Source organism: Podarcis erhardii (genome assembly GCF_964252035.2).
Source record: "Podarcis erhardii genome assembly, chromosome: 11".
Classification (NCBI taxonomy): domain Eukaryota; kingdom Metazoa; phylum Chordata; class Lepidosauria; order Squamata; family Lacertidae; genus Podarcis; species Podarcis erhardii.
The window spans coordinates 19,379,668-19,397,602 of record NC_138501.1 but is presented as its reverse complement, the minus strand read 5'-3'; the positions used below and the strand labels follow the sequence as shown (position 1 = coordinate 19,397,602).

Sequence of the window (17,935 nt, the reverse complement as noted above, 5' to 3'; positions counted from 1 at the left end):
TGCGAAACTTACCCACGCACCTGTGGCCTGGTACCTCTCAGGTGGAATACCCTTGGTTGTGCGACTGGAACGCCTGGGCACAAACTCTGGTGTTTCCTCTGGCTCTCTGTCACCAGCAGGTGTGTCCTCTGCATCACAGGATTCCCCCTCTGACTTAAAGCGTCTTCGAATCCTCTCCATTACACTCACAGGAGAACTAGGCTCACTCTTGGGCTGTCCTTTTCTAACAACTTGTGGAGACGCCCCATCCTGCTCCTGACTCTGGTCAGTGACCTGATCGTCATCAGCAGACTCAGCCTCTCCTTCCTCCTCAACAGAACTGTCCTCTGGATCAGAGAGACATTCTGAAAGAACATCACGCTGTGCAGAAATCTTTGGCCTTTCATCCTGCTCAAAGAACTCAGCGTGTTTACTGATCAGCACCTTACTCTGATCACCTGACAGGTAAGCAAATCTCCATGCACGAGCGTCTGGCTCATACCCACAGAAGATCATTTTCTGGACTTTGGCTCCATCTGGCCCTTGCAAAGCCTTAGGCACAGGGACAACCGCAGGAGATCCAAATTTGCGCAGAAAGTGAACCTGGGGTTTTCTGCCATTCAACAAAGAGTACGGTGTGTCACCTACCAGTGAGTTGTAGACACGATTCCAGGTGAAAGACACACAACGGATTGCCTCCAGCCAAAACTTTGGAGGTAACCTAGCTTCCGTTAGCATTACCTGTGCAGCCTTAACCAGAGCTTCACTCCTCAGCTCTGCCACCCCCCTCTTACTGGGTGAAGTAACTGTGTAACGTATCCCTCTCTTGTGAAAGAACTGCTGCAAAGCAGAACCAGTGTACCTAGCATTTCTGTCACTGACGATTGCTTTTACCCTGGTGGAGAACCTTAGTTCCACCCCCTCAATCCAGCTCCTGATCAGCTGTGCTGCATCCTCCCTGGATTTGAGACCGTGGGTCCAGGTGGTCTGCGAAAAATCATCCTGAAACGTTAGCAGATACCTGGCCCCCCCTAGACTCTGTTCCCTGACAGGATTGAACAGATCTATGTGTACCAGCTGAAAAGGTTTAGTGGTTACCCGTTCCACCTTTGGGTAACTGCACCCTTCCACCTTTGCCTGCTTGCAAGTGGCGCAACTAATGGCACGTCCACAATCTCTAATTTTACACCCTCTGGTAACCTCAGGAAGCACTTGCAGTTCTTCTAGAGAACTATGATTGGTCCTCTGATGCCATGCACAAGCACATTGAACATGAGTGGGAACTGTAGCACGCTGCGCCTGTGCTCTCTCAACCTTCCCCTCACCCCCAAGAGACGTTTTAAGAACGAAAAGATCATTCTGCCCCTTCTTAACCTTGGCAAGTACCCTCTCCCCTTTGGAGATTGTGCAGACATCATCCTGGAAACAAACCTGAAACCCTTTTTTCAACAAATAAGGCACAGATAACAAACAGTGATGCACCTCTGGGACAATACAAAACTCCATCCTTTCCTGCAAAACAGAAAGATAGGCATTAGCAAACTTAGCAGTCTGTCCCTGTCCTTTTGGAACTGCCGTGCAATTCCACATCTCGACTGCAGGGGTCTCTGGAACCACGTTGCGGTTAGCTGTAGAGTCGATGACAAAACTAAGCTCGGAATTTTCCACACAGCTGTTCTCAAACAAAGCCATGCTAGCAGTTACTTGATAAGACTCTTCCTGTTGTTCACCACGACGGCCGGACTCAATCCCACGCCTGCCTGCCTTTGCAGGCTTGTTGCCATGGAAACCCGCCTGATTCCCATGAGAAGTGTCCTTCACAACATCCTGTCTTGGCTCTGTGCTCCGGTGGGGGCAATTGCCACGCAGATGTTGAACTCCAGTGGAAAAACACTGCCCAGGGCTCCTACCAGCTGGCCTGCCCTTCCTTCTCCTGGAACGGCGCCTCCCACCAGCCTGGCCCCCCTTGAAGCTGCTCTCCGCTTCAGCAACAGTGGAAAGTTTCTTAAACTTGCCTTTGGAACTCTTCGCCCCCCGATCTGCTCACCAGCGCTCCTAGAGGCCGATACATCGGGAAATGGGCCTGCCAGTCCAGCGACTCCAGGGCTCTGGCCTCCCGCTGAAGCTTCACACAAGCCCTTCAGCACATCCCAGGCAGCCCTTGCTGACTGTACACCCTCCAAATGGGGTTTCAGCGATGCATGAATGCATGCTCTGAGCATATCCAGCTCTGGTTGCGTTTTCTGCTGGCCATCTTCCCAGCTAAGGGGTGGTGCTTTTGGCTCCCTCTGGCTTGCTTCCCAAAGCCCATGGACCAGGAACCAGCCCCTTATTCTTCTGCTCCAGGTTGCCCAACTTTTTAAAGTGAGCTTCTCCACCGGCATATCCTGGCTCTCTGCCATATTCTCCCGTTCTCCCAAGGTGCCCCACAAGCTGTACTTACTCAGTACCAGCTGATTCCGGCTCCTGTACGTGGAGAAACGGCCCAGCTGCTCCGGCTCTCCCTTCCGTGGAGGAACGATTTCCAGCTGCTCCCAGCGTTTAGCTCTGTCTCTCAGCAGCTCTCTTGCCTCTTAGAAGCAGGCAAAAACTCCCTCTGCTTCCCGGCATCAGGCTAGACTCACGGAATGCAGCTTCCAACCTCCGGCTAGCTTCAAAGCATTCCAGTAGCTCAAAGCCGACTGTTTTACGAGCGTTTACTGACCTCCATAACCTGTAGAGATAACGATCTTTGGAGCTTGATCGTAGAGCCGTGGCCACTGATTTCTTTACGATCCCAATCAGTGATTTACAGCGTCCGGCACACTTCCTTCCTAGCTGCGCAACAAATTCTGCTGTCTCTTTAGCCACAGCTTAGCAGAGTAGCATACAGCGGTGTAAAGCAGTCTTTTTCTCCTTTTCTCCATGCAAGCATACACAGACAGGTTCGTCTATTTACAGCTCTTTATTGGAACATTTCAGCCCATCTAAAACCGGGGCTTCTTTCAGCCATGGTAAAACATGTCCGTCTCTCTCAAGACACACAGAGAGAACAACAAGAAAGTACAGTCTCCTCCCAGACTCCTCCCAGCTTCTATAGCTGACGTCAGAAAGTGACGCACATCTCAGAACACTTAACCAGTTAAGTTCTGATTTTCCAGGTGCAGCCCTGGAATTATGAAAGCCATCTTGGCTTCTGAGCTCGGGGAGGAAAATGAGCTGCCACATATCCCAAGTCTAAGTGGTGGGAGCTGCAAGGGAGCATCTCCATGGTCACTGCTGCCAATCTCCTTCCTTGGGCAGCTGGTAGTGGCTGCTGGAGAGTAAGCGACAAGGAGAAGCTGCTGCCTCAGAGGCCCAGCCCCATGTGATGCTCTGGCTCTGAGGGACAGGCAGAGGGCAGGGCTGCCCTTCGCCAGGGGGAAAGTAGAGCGGAGTGCAAGGAATCTTGATTTTTCTTTTTTAAAAAATGCTTTGTGCATCCGTGTCTAATCTTGCCCCTTTCTAAAATTTATTTGTTGGTGTGCAGTTTTCTTTTTGTAAATCCACCAAAGAATAAAATAAAATCAGGATTGAGGGGTTTTCTCAGGACAGTGGAGGGCATGTGGGCTGTGTCTCACATTGGTGGCACTCACCCTGTTATGTACTGAAGTTCTTACCCTGGACCAGGAGGGGGATACTGTAGATAGTTTTCACTCAGGTCCATAAATGCAAATAAGGAATTGAAAGTGACGTTCAGTGATTGGATAGTACAGAAAGTTGTTACTGTTGCTTTGTGGTTGAGCTCTATATAAGCAGGTTGGCTGAACCCTTCAGTTCAGTTCTGTTCTGGGTCTGTGAATAAACAAGAGTTGTCTGAAGAATCTTAACACGCCCTTCTTCTGATGGGGGGCAAAAATAGGGGGTCGAGGAGGGTCAGTTGAGGGGAAGTGAGAAATGTCCCTCTTTTCAGCTGAAGAATGATGGAGGGTGCGCTGTAAAAGGGTCAGTATAGCAGCTCTGAACATCTGAAGTCTGTTAGTTCTCCTAAGTATCTTTTGAAATCGTGCATGCGATTTCTTCTTTGCATGATAAGCCTTGAGCCTCAGATATATGAAAGCTGACATCCTGCTTTAAAAAGATGCTGCGATGGCAAAATTGCTAGTTTTGACAATCTGCCCGTGGAGGCCTATCGGAGTTGTGATTAACCACAAAAGCATTCTGCAGGCTCATTCATAACTGTCATTCATCTTGGGAGCCTGTGGAGCAAGACTTAGGCACATCTGGTCAATATTGTACCATGCACATAACTGAAGCATTTGCAAATGGGAAATTAGAAATATCAGCAAAGCTTCACCATTTCCAAAGCTTCTATGCTGTCTTGACTAAAACTTACTTATTTTTCATAAACACAGTACTCAGGGCAGCCGTACAAGCAAACTAGCACAGGACCTATGATAGTTGAATCTCGTTCCAGACTTGGGGGACCTTTGTGCCTAAAATGAAGCCCTATGGAACTGGAATACAAGTTAAGGTGCTTTTCTTTACCCAGCGGATATTAGAGATATTAAACGGTTACCACGGATGAGTTACATTTGCTGGATTTGTTTCCTCCTAATTGACCCACACTCTATTATTGGTTCCTTTGAGCTTATATTCCTGTGGCGGTTCGTATAGTTGGAGAGAGATTAATTGAAGCTATATAGGATGATTAATAATATGGGGAGGCATGTTCTGCTGAATAAAATGTGCATCTGGCACAAGTTGCCTTGCCAAAGGAACTGCTGGGTTCTGGAGCCTGCCTCATGTAATCAGGACAGTTTGCCTTAGGTGCTCCAATTGCCCTTGTGGTCTGAAGTGAAAAGGACCCAATATGCATTGCTGGATATGCACAGAGTAATGAAATATCACTTGAGTCAAGAGGAGGGCATTGGGATTAACACCTCTCCTCACATCCTGTGAGCACGTGGAGAGAACGAATCGAAAGGGCTACCGAGGTGAGGATGTGTTTAAATTGCTTTTCTGCAGTTAAATGGCACTCCTGAGGCAATGAAAATACAAAAGTACCATAATTCTGGTTGTGAACTGCATGGTGATTTCTAACATTTTGGTTTGTTTACATATGCACAACTTAGCAGGGTTGTTGTTTTGTTTACAGGGGAGCTGAAGCAAGCCAGAACAGAGTTCTGAGCAACCTGCCAGCACCCCAAAACCTCCCCAGCTGCTTTTGCTAGAAACCTGTTGGCAAGCCATGATTGGCTGCAGCTCTTAGCTGAGTGGACATTCAGTGGTAAACCTATGAGGTAAAATGCACCAGAGCCAAGAGTGCATGACATGACCTGCAGCTTTCAGAACTGGATTCTGGGTTTTCTCACCTGATAGCATCTACCACTTGAGCTCAGGTCCTCGTCTGTACAAATATATTTCACTTCATTTCAACATTTTTGTTTCACTTTTGATGTATCAGTCCCCATTTCTGCCTAATAATAATAATAATAATAATACCCCACTCATGTGACTGGATTGCCCTAGCAACTCTGGGCAGCTTTTATTGGGCATGCTGGAGATCCGACAGCAGAAGGACACAGAGGACATCTTACTTGAGAATCAGAATGAGATAAAATGACATGCTTTCATCCAGAAAGCTGTAGTTGACCTGTTTGTTTCATTCTTGCCTGCCTGTTATTTCGTGTGCGGGGGGCGGGGGGGGGGAGCAGTATGCAAAGAAAGTGTTGACACAGTGGAGATTTGGATGCTTGTTTTTTTAAAAGCAAAACAAAACAAAGACACAGTGTCCCTGTAACATGCAAGGGTGTGCCTCTGTCTGTGGAAGTGCAGCATTTACAACCCTGATGAGCTGTCCACCTTATTTCCATTTGCAAATCCTCAGAGGTTGAGTGAGCAGTGACCTGCAAAATGTGCAGCGGCGTTTTAAATGAAAAGAGTGGAAAGAAAATTCACAGTAGAGAGGCTGCACTCTTCAATGTCTGCTGACCAAGGGAAAATTATAAACACATATACAAAGCTAGTCAGGAATGTAATTATTTGTGCCTTCCAGCTGCATCTTGATTTTCAGTCAGTGGTTGTTTGCATCTCTCTTGCTTTCAGAACCTAATGTTACAGTGGAGGAGCTTCTGAAGCATATTCCAAAATGACTCTGAGGGACCGACACAATTAAGTGAATCTGAAAACTAGAGGTACTGGTAGCTAGCTGTCCATGTCAGACCTATAAATCTTTTGCAGTCTTTTGCACCTATATTATACAGGAAGATTGCACTCAGCTCTGAATGGATCCAAGGGGCAAAATAAGAAACGGCTTCTATGACTGCCACATTTATTGTGCCACAAGCTTGTACAGGCAAGAATATTTCATAACTGGCATGAAGGGCACTGTGAAGGTAAACACATTTTGAAGGCAGAGGTATTGTACATGAATCAGTTGATTAAACTGAAATATAATTCAATCACTAGGAGAGAGCATACTCATAGATTAAGTCTAAACACACCTAATGGTTGCAGTCTGGTATCTAATAATAATAATAATAATAATAATAATAATAATAATAATAATATATTTATACCCCGTCCATCTGGCTGGGTTCCCCCAGCCACTCTGGGCGTCTTCCAACAAAATATTAAAATACAGTAGTCTGTCAAACATTAAAAGCTTCCCTAAACAGGGCTGCCTTCAGATGTCTTCTAAAAGCCTGGTAGTTGTTGTTCTCTTTGACATCTGGTGGGAGGGCGTTCCATAGGGCGGGTGCCACTACCAAGAAGGCCCACATGCGAGACTTGCCCAACCAAATGAAAATCAGTCAGATTTATCAGTGAACACTAGTTCCATAGCCTCATAACCTTTGTGCTTCTAAACATCTTTTGATTAAGTGGAGTGGCCGTGAGATCAGAAATTGGCCACTTTGGGTTTGGAAATTATCAGCATTTCCATTTCTAATGTCAAATACGACCCCTTCAGATTTGCAGAGACTGAACAGACACCAGTACAGTGGACCAAATTTTGGAATGACATCAAAATCTTAAACTTTTGTGGATATTTCTCTGTGAAATATGCACATGAAATACGCATTTTGACTGTGCCTTGATTTTTGATGATTTCCTACAAGTGTCTTTATAGATATGAAACAAAGTTCAGCATACCCTCCAACATTTCTTCGATGAAAATAGAGACATCCTAAGGAAAAGTGGGACATTCTGGGATCAAATCAGAAACCGGGACAGCTTCTGTAAATCCGGGACTGTCACGGGAAAATAGGGACACTTGGATGGTCTGCGTTCAGGCAAAATTCCCATGTATTATTTGAAATTTGTATTCTTGGTTTGCCGTATGTGAACATGCTTACATTAACTTTCATTCTCCAACGTCCCCTACACCATTTGACCACTGAGCGGCAGCACAAACATAGCTCTGTAGTTAAATATTTCCCGACAAATCTGCAACCATGAAGCTGTACAGGGAGTTTACTGAGTTGCCACTTCAGTTTTTCTACCGGTACCTGGGAAGAAATAGGAGCCATTAGACTAAAAATATAAGGATGCTTAGAAAAGGCAGGTATCTTCATGGGGGTTAAGCTATTTCTGCCTGGATTGATATTCTTTGTTGTTACAGAAACTATATTTGGGGAAATGTAAAAACAGGGATATACATAAGCGGCTTTCCAAAGCAATGCTTTAAAACATCCTTCTTTAAAAACCTTTAATATTATGAGACCTGTTATATCCAGCAATACAGAATGTTTAGTTAAAACAAGGATTATTTCTTGAAATGTACCATTTGTGCCAAACAAACCTAAGCCTACTTTGTAGTCTACATGTAATAGATGGAGGTGAGGGTGCTTGCTGCCAGGAGATATGTCAATGTGGGGGAGAGCGTTGCAGTTCTGTACATGAGGGGATTCCAAGGAGGAGAGCTTGTACAGGGACCTTAACTGAATCTGCCAGTTTTGGTTTGTTTCAGTTTCTCATTCCTCCAATATTAAGTTCGCATTTCCTCATCTGTTCCAGATGTTGAAAGCCACCTTGAGCATGGTTTTAACTATGGAAAGGTGGCATAGAAATAATGATGGGTTTGTGATTTTTAAAAAAGTCTTCTGAAAATGCATCAGCATTTTAGTGTGAATTTCTCCTTATACTCATTTCTGTATGCAATTTTATCCAATAAACCTGAGGTGTTGTTTTTTTTTGCAAAGCAGTTTTATCCAGTACAATGCACTTCTGTATGCTGTTTTCACTAATGTATGCATTTTCAAAAATGCACCAATATATGCATATTCGTATGCAGTGTTGGATTTATGTACAAGCTAAACAAGCTATAGCTTAGGGCCCCACTCTCTTGGAGCCCCCCCAAAAAATTTAAAGGGGGGGGACTGGATATACATTTCCAAAATATAAGATAAAAAACAAATAAAATCAAATCTACATACAGCAACAGTGTTTTGTGCTGTGTAGGCTCCTATGATGTAAGTAAATGGCTTTAAATACCTGTTAGGTCCAGAAATGACCATATAGCATATATTCAACACAAAAAGCAGGAACAATTTGTTGTTGACAAAGGACAGCTGGGCATACAAAGGGCCCCATTACCTTCAGTAGCTTAGGGCCTCATCAAACCTAAATCTGACTCTGTACACATTGCTTGGCTAGAGAACTGCATTGAAAAATTCAAAGAAGTGCAGATGCTAAAGGATGATTGTTTTGGAAAGCGCGAGTTTGTTAGGTTCATCTTTAAATGCAAACTGAATTGAATTTCTCCCCCATCCTTACTCTGGAGGCAAAGTCTCGAGTGGGGGAAGGGGGGTAACCTGGGGTCTTCCAGGCATTGCAGGATTACAGCTCCCATAATCCCTGACCATAGACTAAGCTGGCAAGGGCTGATGGGAGCTAGAGTCCAGCAACATCAAGAGAGCCCCAGGTTCTGCCGATATTCCCCTCCCTCCGTTTTATCTGGCCGGGGGCGGAGGCATCCAGCTCGCAGGTCTCATTCAGGTGACTTCAGTCCTGCCACAGCAAACCTTCTTTTCGGAGGCTGTATGTGTGAATTTAGGCCTGTTTTGGAGGGAGAGGCAGTGGGAAATGGCGGTTCTTCTTTATAAAACTTTGGAAATCACTCATAGGAGGTGACTGTCGTTTCTTCATCAGGCAACACACATCACACGTTACGTTCTAATTAATATTATTGCAAACGTGTTAAGTTAGGTGCTCTTGTGACAGCAAGGATCTAAAGAAAATCAATACTGGTTGCTTTCTAAAAAGCAGACACTTCATAATGAAGAAGAATGCATAGCATGGCAAAGATCTGTGAATACTAAGCACCTGCAGGATGTTTTGGGCCAGGGACCAGGGGTATTTTCAGCTGGCCAAATTTGTTTTTTCTCTCTCTCTTTTTACAAAGAGACTTTCTTCCTTTTCTGGTCAACACTGTTGAGAAACTACAATACAGTGGTACCTCAGGTTATGAACTTAATTCGTTCCGGAGGTCCGTTCTTAACCTGAAACTGTTCTTAACCTGAAGCACCACTTTAGCTAATGGGGCCTCCTGCTGCTGTTGCACCGCCGCCGTGTGATTTCTGTTCTCATCCTGAAGCAAAGTTCTTAACCCGAGATACTATTTCTGGCTTAGCGGAGTCTGTAACCTGAAGCGTCTGTAACCTGAAGCGTCTGTAGCCCAAGGTACCATTGTAATTATAAATTAGCAAGCTACATGGGCATTCATTTAATAAGGCCCTTTTGATTTTAATAAAGCACCCCAGCTCTGGTGGCAACAGTCCTCTTATGTGTATTATACATTCAAAAGTGGAGCCTAGCATAATTTTGCAGGAAAGAAATGAGAAACCCAAGAAACTGGTTGTATCCAGTGTTCTGCATGCTTTGTTCCACCAGCAGAGCAAAGAAATCATTGAGTGACTTTAACTTTCTGCTACATTGCACACAGCACTTTGTCTGAATCTAACCCATTGTGTGTGTACAGGAAAGAAAATTCTTTCTGAAAAGGTATCAGTCTTTTTGAGGATCTCAGAAATGGGTTGGTAACTTTCATGCAACTGTGGACGCGTCATCCTTCCCCACAGCACCCTTCTGCATGTGTGACAAGAGTGATCCAGGTGTGGAAACATTGGAGAGTCATGGAAATTGGCCTGGGTCAGGAAAACATTGCTCTGTTATTTCTCTTAATAGCTTTTGATTCATTCCAAGCCAACCAAAGGAGTATAGGTGGAATGGCTGCTGTGTAATGTGCTTGTGCCTAGGACAGAAAATAATTTGGTTTCGTTCTTACATCTGAATACTAAACAGCTATTTTCCCCAAGCCTGTCATGTTGCACTAAGTAGTAGTCAGGTTTAATGCATAGCTTTTAAGTTTTCCAAATGATTTGAAGATAAAAGCTCTGGAAACATAACCGCAGGAAAGAAATTGCATTCAATAAAGCTGAAGCAAGCTACTAGGTATTATTTCATACCTTATCATATTAGAAGCAGGGGTGATGTTGTAGCAAACACAGCCTGTTTTAGTTACAGATAGGTAGCCGTGTTGGTCTGCCATTTAGTTACAGATAGGTAGCCGTGTTGGTCTGAAGAAGTGTGCATGCACACGAAAGCTCATACCAAGAACTGACTTAGTTGGTCTTTAAGGTGCTATTGGAAGGAATTTGTTTTGTTTTGACAGCCTGTTTTGTTTCCTATACTTGGATTCCTTGAAAACTGGTTGGGAATTTTGTACCATAATCCATAATTCAGCTATGTACCCAGGGCTGCCTCGGATTTGTGCATGCCAAATTCTCCAATGTTATGGATACTGCTAATACCCAACATGATTGCCTCAAAATGTATCCTTGGGGAGGACATCCTGCAATTGGGATGCTACTGCAAACTAGTCCATGTCTTGCCTTACAATACAAGGGCATGCAGAGTGGAGCCTCACTCATAGGATGGGGAAAGTACTATATACAACACATAAGGGATGTTCAGATGAGATTGTGTTGGGTGTGTTTGTGTGTGCTGTAGTGTTATGTCTAGCTAACATGCTAACCACATGTGTGAAAACAGGGGTCCTTTGCATGCCCATGTATCAAATCTCCTCATGTGGGGACAGGGTGGGGTCCAAGACCAATCAGGATCTCCCCTTATCTGGAGCACCACTATTCACTTTAAATTTATGGGTGGTCCCTTCTTATGCATGCTCCATTGTGTGGGAGGATGGCTGTTGCATCCATCCAATATGAATCACACCACTATCTTTATGCTTATGTCCTGGTCTTTCAGCTAGCAGACTTGGTGGTTTGAATGCCTTGTTTAAATACACCTCTTTCCCTTGCATTATATCTCACCACAGTTCTGAGACAGCGAACGGCAGGCTTCCTTTTAGGCGAAGGCAGTCTAAATGACAGATTGGCAAGAAACAGAAACCTGTTTTGTTAGGTTTACTTCCATAAGATGATAAATTCCTTCCACTACACCAGACAGTTTTGTACAATATAGGCTAAAATGAGTTTTTGATCCACTACTTTCTATCCAGGGATGAATATTATGTCCACCTCTATAATATCAGAATGTTAACTATATTTCAGTAGCACAAAGGCAGTTGAAAATATGTTCTCCTCATTCTAATGCTTTTTTGAAATGCCTCCTGGAATATTTTCTTCCTATCGCTCCCCCTTTTTTCTTTATTTTCTCTATGCATAAAATGGATATTTGAATTATTACCGAAAGGTTGCCTCAAATCCATGGCCTAAATTAGGTGAGGCCTCAACGTCTGCCAGTTGACCCTAGCAACACATACTTACGTTCTGTTTTTGGAACATTCTGCACAAGTCTTTAAATGGATCAATATCAATTATTAGAAAGACAAAACAATCTTGTTGCTGTCATGTCTGCCACACTTTCCTGAGCTGTGTGAAGTTTCAGGGGTGCAGCTCTTGTTTCCTTTAGGAGGCGGTCACTGGAGCGTTATGGTGTTTGGTAATATTTGGATTCATGTATACAGGCTGAACATAGGTAAGTGTGCACAGGCTAAACATTCTAATAGAAAACCCCACTGTCTTCTATCAGACAACCAGTCTCCCAAAAGGCACTTTTCAGAACCTAAAAACTAGACCTCTGCTTCTTTACCTGCGTTTCTCAAAAAATGCAGTCTGCATTCTTTGTACTCTTTCATAGACAGATAGAAACACACCTACATTACGATATCCTTGGGTCGGGGAAGAGGGATGCATTTGCTCCATTCAGGAAGATCCAGCTCTTGAGAGTCATAACCCAGCAATTTCTCTTAAAAAAAAGGAAAATACTAACAGACAGCTAGCAGGTTTGGCCAACCTAAGCAAACCATAGGTGGGAGCCACAGCCAATGCAAACAGAGCCAAGTAACTCTGGTTTGTCTCCGTCGTCTTCTCTGCTGAGTTCTACAAAGGCAACAGTGAGGCTAAGGAAGAGGAAGCTGTCAGCCAGTGCCACTCCTTAGGCTGGTTTTAAGTAAGGAGAGGTGAAGGCAGGCTGAGGCTGGTGAGCAGCGCCCTGCTTGCTCTGTGGATCGTCCTCCACTGACACAGACATGTTGTTCACATTGATCTGCTAGCCTGCACAGTAGATATGGTGAATTGGAAAAGTACAGATGGTAAAAGGACATGCAACAAACCTGTAAGGAAGGCATTACTGCTTCCTGTAGGTTCAGTTTAGTGGTCAAGCGCTGCCAGAGAACAGGGATAGGGAACCCATGGTCCTCCAGGTGTTGTTGGACTATACCTCCCATCATCCCTGACCATTGGCTATGCTGCCTGGGGTTGATGGGAATTGGAGTGCAACAATATTTGTATGACCAAAGGTCCCCCATTCCTGCCACAGGAGGTAGAAGGTACATTATGCACCACCTGAGCCCATGTTTCTCGCTGAGCCTCAGCCACATCCTTTCTCTTCCACACAGGGGCTTAATATTGCAAATAGGACATTTAGACAGGTCACTGATTACAGGCTTTATATTTTTTTAAAAAACAACACACAACTCATTTGATTTTTCTTTTTTTATTATTCATTTATTTCATGAAATTTATATACTGCTTGATTGTAAAACAACAACAGTAAAATCAAGAAAAAAGTACAACCCTACGCTTAAGCATGCAAAAGTTAAATTATTAAAGCAAATTAAGATCACCTCAACTTTCTAAGCATCTGGGTAGGCTAAACAGGAATGCTTTTCCATGGAAAGGCTTAATCTGGATTAAATGGGGAAAGTTACAGGCTGGCATTTTGATGCCAATGTTGTGTGGCTGCTACAAACAACAACAACAGCCCTGCATACAGGAGGAGCACCGATCCCATGTGGAAGCAAGGTTTCTGTTGTCTACATGGGTAGAATGCTATTCATTCTATAACAAAGTTTATTCTTCACACTTTTAGAAAATCACTTCTGTTGAGATTCACTATATGTTTTCCATATACTATAGTGACAGTACAGTCTCACACAAATAGGATTCCTATTTATCTAGAATTAGTATGCATTCTATGTGTCTACAACACTCTTCAGAGTGAGATTTTAAATGAGACTTTAGCCAGCATCTCTTTTTTTTTTTATAGGACTGGGTAGGAGGTACCCATCTTGCTTTGATTCTTGCCCACTGTTATTTTTCACCACTGTCAGCTCTTTGTAGTATAGTGTTTTCTCTCCAGGCAGATGAGCAACTGTGATTCTGCCATATGACAGCCACCCTATGTTCTTTCCAATCTGCCACCTCCCTGTTCTGACTGGCACATTAGGAAACCGGATAACCCTTCATCTTCACAGGTGGTGCTAAATTCCCCTCTTTCCCCTGATATGAGCAATTTGATAAATAGGAGCCAAAAGAGGCACAACACAGCATTGTTTTTTCATCTCCTTGGAAGACGTTTGAAGAAACCATCAAGTTACGCACTTGCAGCTTCCAAATGAAATAACACTAGGCTTCAAGTGAGTGTTGTGCCAGAGGCCCTGTATGTAGTACAAAAGTTCACACTGGGTCTGAAATTAATCCTTTGGTCTTCAGTGTTCGCACCCAACTCTGCAAGCAGATATAGTGGCAAAATTCCCACGAAACACATAGTTTATGTGCTTTTCACAATTTGTACAATATTCAGTTTTGCCTTTGGTTGTTGCATGTGTGAAATTTTGAATGTGTATGTTGATGGCATGCCAAATACGTATTTATTTAGGGTTTATTTTTTTAATGTAATGGACCGTGCTCCTAATAACAGTAGTGCTAATAAGGTGGCTAACCTAGCAGCATTGAAACTGGATGAAATGCTTCTGTATGTAAGAGGCAGTTGGCAATTTTAAGTCCTTTCTACCCTCCCATTCGCTCTCCCTGAATTTTGCTTTGAAACACACAAACATATCCTGTTAGAGAATGGGAGAAATTGATTTCATTTGCAGTTTTAGCTCCACAGTGCCAAATCTGTCTGGAGAAAGCTAAATGACTAATGGTGAGAATTAAATGTCAAATGTAAATTGCTTCTGAAACGAGCAGCCGACTTTCTTCTCTTTTCCAGCTTTAAGAGAAGTGGGGTTTTACTGAGAAATCACCTGGAAAATAGATTTTCCCAAAACTCACTTTATGCTGCAACATTGGTTTCTAGATCTAAACTTTTCACTTTAGTATTTGGATTCTAGCTGGCTCTGGGTGTGTGAATCCCTGCACTGGCTACTAGTTCTGTCCATAGAAAATAGCAACCAACATTAATAGTATCCAAAATTTTCAGCCAAGGCAGCTGGCTCACTGTATTTTGTGATAGGTTTGTATCCTCAGTACATTCAACTGGTTCTAGTGTATACATTATTCCAACTCTTTTTCCCAACCCCTCAGCCAATCAGAAGGAGAGTAGAGCTCTGGGTAACTTTTCATTTCCCCAAAATTATTAAGTTTCTTTTTCATTCCAGAAGTCATTAGGTTTCTTTCCTCCTCTTAAGTTTCTTTTTCTTGGGCCGAATTTTTGGCCCTTCTGTAGGCTTTTGATCCTTTTGGACAGAACACCCTTTAAAACTAAAAGCAGCCATTTTATAACTAGAAACAGAACTCAGAATGATTGAAATGATATCAATCCTTCACAGTGTGAATTGTGGACCTTATCTTAGATAACAAACCACATCATTTTCCAACATGGCCACCCCGCTCACAAATTCAGAGCGGACAGATTAGTCATTGGGGTGGAATTCAAGTTTTACTCAGAAAACATCTGCTGAAATTAATGGATCTAACAGTCATGTTAATTCATTTAAGTGGGTTTCCTGCGAGTAAAACTTAGCTGAATGCCACCCTGTGTGTCCAGGCTGCTTTCCTATCCTGTCTGAGGGCTTATCCACAGGAGAGTTTAATGTGGATTTGAAGCTTCTTGTCTCTCGGTTTTTCTGGTGTTATCTACATTATGTCCTCCTCATCCAACTTGCATCTCTCACTTTCCCAACATTGCTTCAGTCATACAGGAGAGAGAGCACATGGTAATGGAGACAGGGAAATTTGCTTTGCTTCTTCTATACTAATGATGGTATCCCGTGCAATGAAAATTTGTTGAATGGCTATATAATTTTGTTTACTCTGAAATTTATTTTTGATGGCATCAGTCCACAACAGTAGGGAAAACCGTGAGGTAAAATAAATTCAGAGGCCTTTCAGTATTACAATATGAAGATGCATTTGGTATCTTTCTTATGGTAAACAGTTCTCTCTTTCTGCATGAGGCACTGGGGGAAAAAATGTCATTTTTATTCAGAGTTCATGCTGGCCTCTTTGGTGTCATAATGTGTCCTAAAGAAATAATAAACAATTCTTTGCTAAATGCAGCTTGCTGACTGTAAAATGTGACAATGACTGGCCTTCAAGGACATTTGCTGCATTCTGCTCAGGTACCTGCACAGGAAATTTGGCATGCAGAGACTGAAAGACTCACATATTTCCCCTTCACTTTTAAAGGCAACGCATCTTTTTCTGTATAGAAGGGAAAAAACTGATTATTAAGATACATAAATACTAAGAAGTACTTGTTATAATAGCTAAAAAGGCCTTTGTTAAGTAGACAGCATGAATAATGAATTATATTAGTTTGGCTAGGATTTGGCTAGAACCTTGTGAGAAGGTTCAGAAGTTACAAAATCTCCCTCATGAGGCATTGCGTTGCCTGAGCTCAGAATGTAACAGCTGGGTTAAGGCAGCATTGATTGTACAAAACACCAATATGTCCAGTTTCAAATTGTTGGAAGGACAAGATCTTGCATGATGCCAAAGGTGCATGCAGATGCTTTATATCCTGTCCCCCACCTTACATGACTCCCATTATGTAACCATAAAAAAAAAAAGTTTTACTTACAGAGTTGCGCAGCATACGTTTATTGATTAGCTCTCTTACTATTGTTTTCAAGGGAGAAATGCTTTCATATGTTATGAAGTTCAGACTAGATCTACTCCTACCAATGAGATGGTGAAACTGGACTCATTCAATATGTCTAAACCATAATTAAATGTTTACACCAGTGTTGATAAGGCTGGGCACCATTCAGCACTCATCCAGCCTTGCAGTATGTGAGGAGATTTCACCCCTCCCATATCCAAGAATCTCCTGAGGAGCTGCTGATTCTACAGAGAGGAGGAGCAATGTTCTGCTTTCTACTTAATTAGTCAGTGAGTGAATCAGTCAGCGTGTGAGTCAGTCAGTGTATCGGAGAGAGAGAGAGAGAGAGAGTGTTAGAGATCGTATCTAGAGATAAGGTTGCTGCTAAGAGCAGCTGCAGACTCTCAGTGTAGCATTGATTTATGCTTAGATCTTTTAGCTCTGTATATAGTTTTGTATCATAGTTGTAGCTATAGAATAAAAGGAAGATATTCTACAGAGCTGCTCTCCGAGTGGTTTATACTCTGCAAGACTCTGCAAAACTCTGCTGCGCAACAACTGTATTATTGAGACAGTGAATCCGGTGCTCTCAGCTCTAAGCTGTGAGTCCACAGCACGGTGACCTGTCCCTGTGAGAAAGGTGGTCGCTGGCAGTGCTACCCAGCTCGCTCAGCCCAATCAGGGTTGAAGTGCATGAGTCCAGTTGGTGCACTGGCTCAAGGGCGATGCTGACAGTATGCTGCACAGATGCTAACTGCCCTTCCCAATAGCTTCTAGTCTCAAGAAACATCACCCTTCTTCCCTGGCATTCACCTCTGGGAATATCTTACCGTGATCCTTCCAGGGATGCTGCTAAGTTTCAAAACAGCACCTGCCAGGACCTGTTGGACTTAGTTGCCTTATTTGCTTGGAAGGAATTTTATCCAACCAGCAATAACACTCTCTTTAGAAACTACTATCCTTCACAAGCATTTACGCAACATAAGAAAGCTGCAATTGAAATGATGGCAAGTGTATGTGTGCATATCCCAGTCGTTTTCCACCACCCACACTCCTCTTCTATTGCCAAGGTGTGCTTTTTGTTGTGTTTATTTCTCATGGCTCTTGGAGCCTTTCATTTCCTCCACTTTCCAGTCTCTTAAGTATGGTTTTGGCCTGGTTTTCTGGGCCAGATGGTTTGATCGAGAATGTAGGAAGGAATGACATATGTAAGATGGCTCATTCGATGAATCAAAAAGATGTCGGACTTCAGTCAATAGCAGCTGGCAATGAATCCTATAAACAGCCTGGGCTTTTTATTTTCAGCCGGAACTCACTGGAACTCAGTTCCGGCATATCTCATGTGGACACCATTCCATTCTAAGAGAATGAGGGTTCACAATGAGTTCCAGCGCCTCATTTTCTAGAAAAATAGCACTGTAAACAGCTATGTGTTGGTGTTACATTATGGTGAATGGGGATTCTTACTCTTCTAAGAAACCTCTCTCAGATGCTAAAGGTGGGAATGGAAGAAGAAGTCTGGTTCATTCTCTCTCTCTCTCTCTGCTAGCATCCAACAAAATCCATAATTCCATATTATAAACATTCATGGTTCTGTTGGACATTTGTTGATTGCTTCCCCCCAAGACAAAGGAAGACGCAT

At 43.2% G+C, this 17,935-nt stretch overlaps 1 long non-coding RNA gene across 2 annotated transcripts in view; it reads right to left on the bottom strand.

Annotated features, from left to right (window-relative positions):
• LOC309352252 overlaps positions 1-17,935 on the bottom strand; it is a 100,409-nt gene that overhangs the window by 11,102 nt on the left and 71,372 nt on the right. The gene's annotated exons all lie outside the window — the stretch shown is intronic.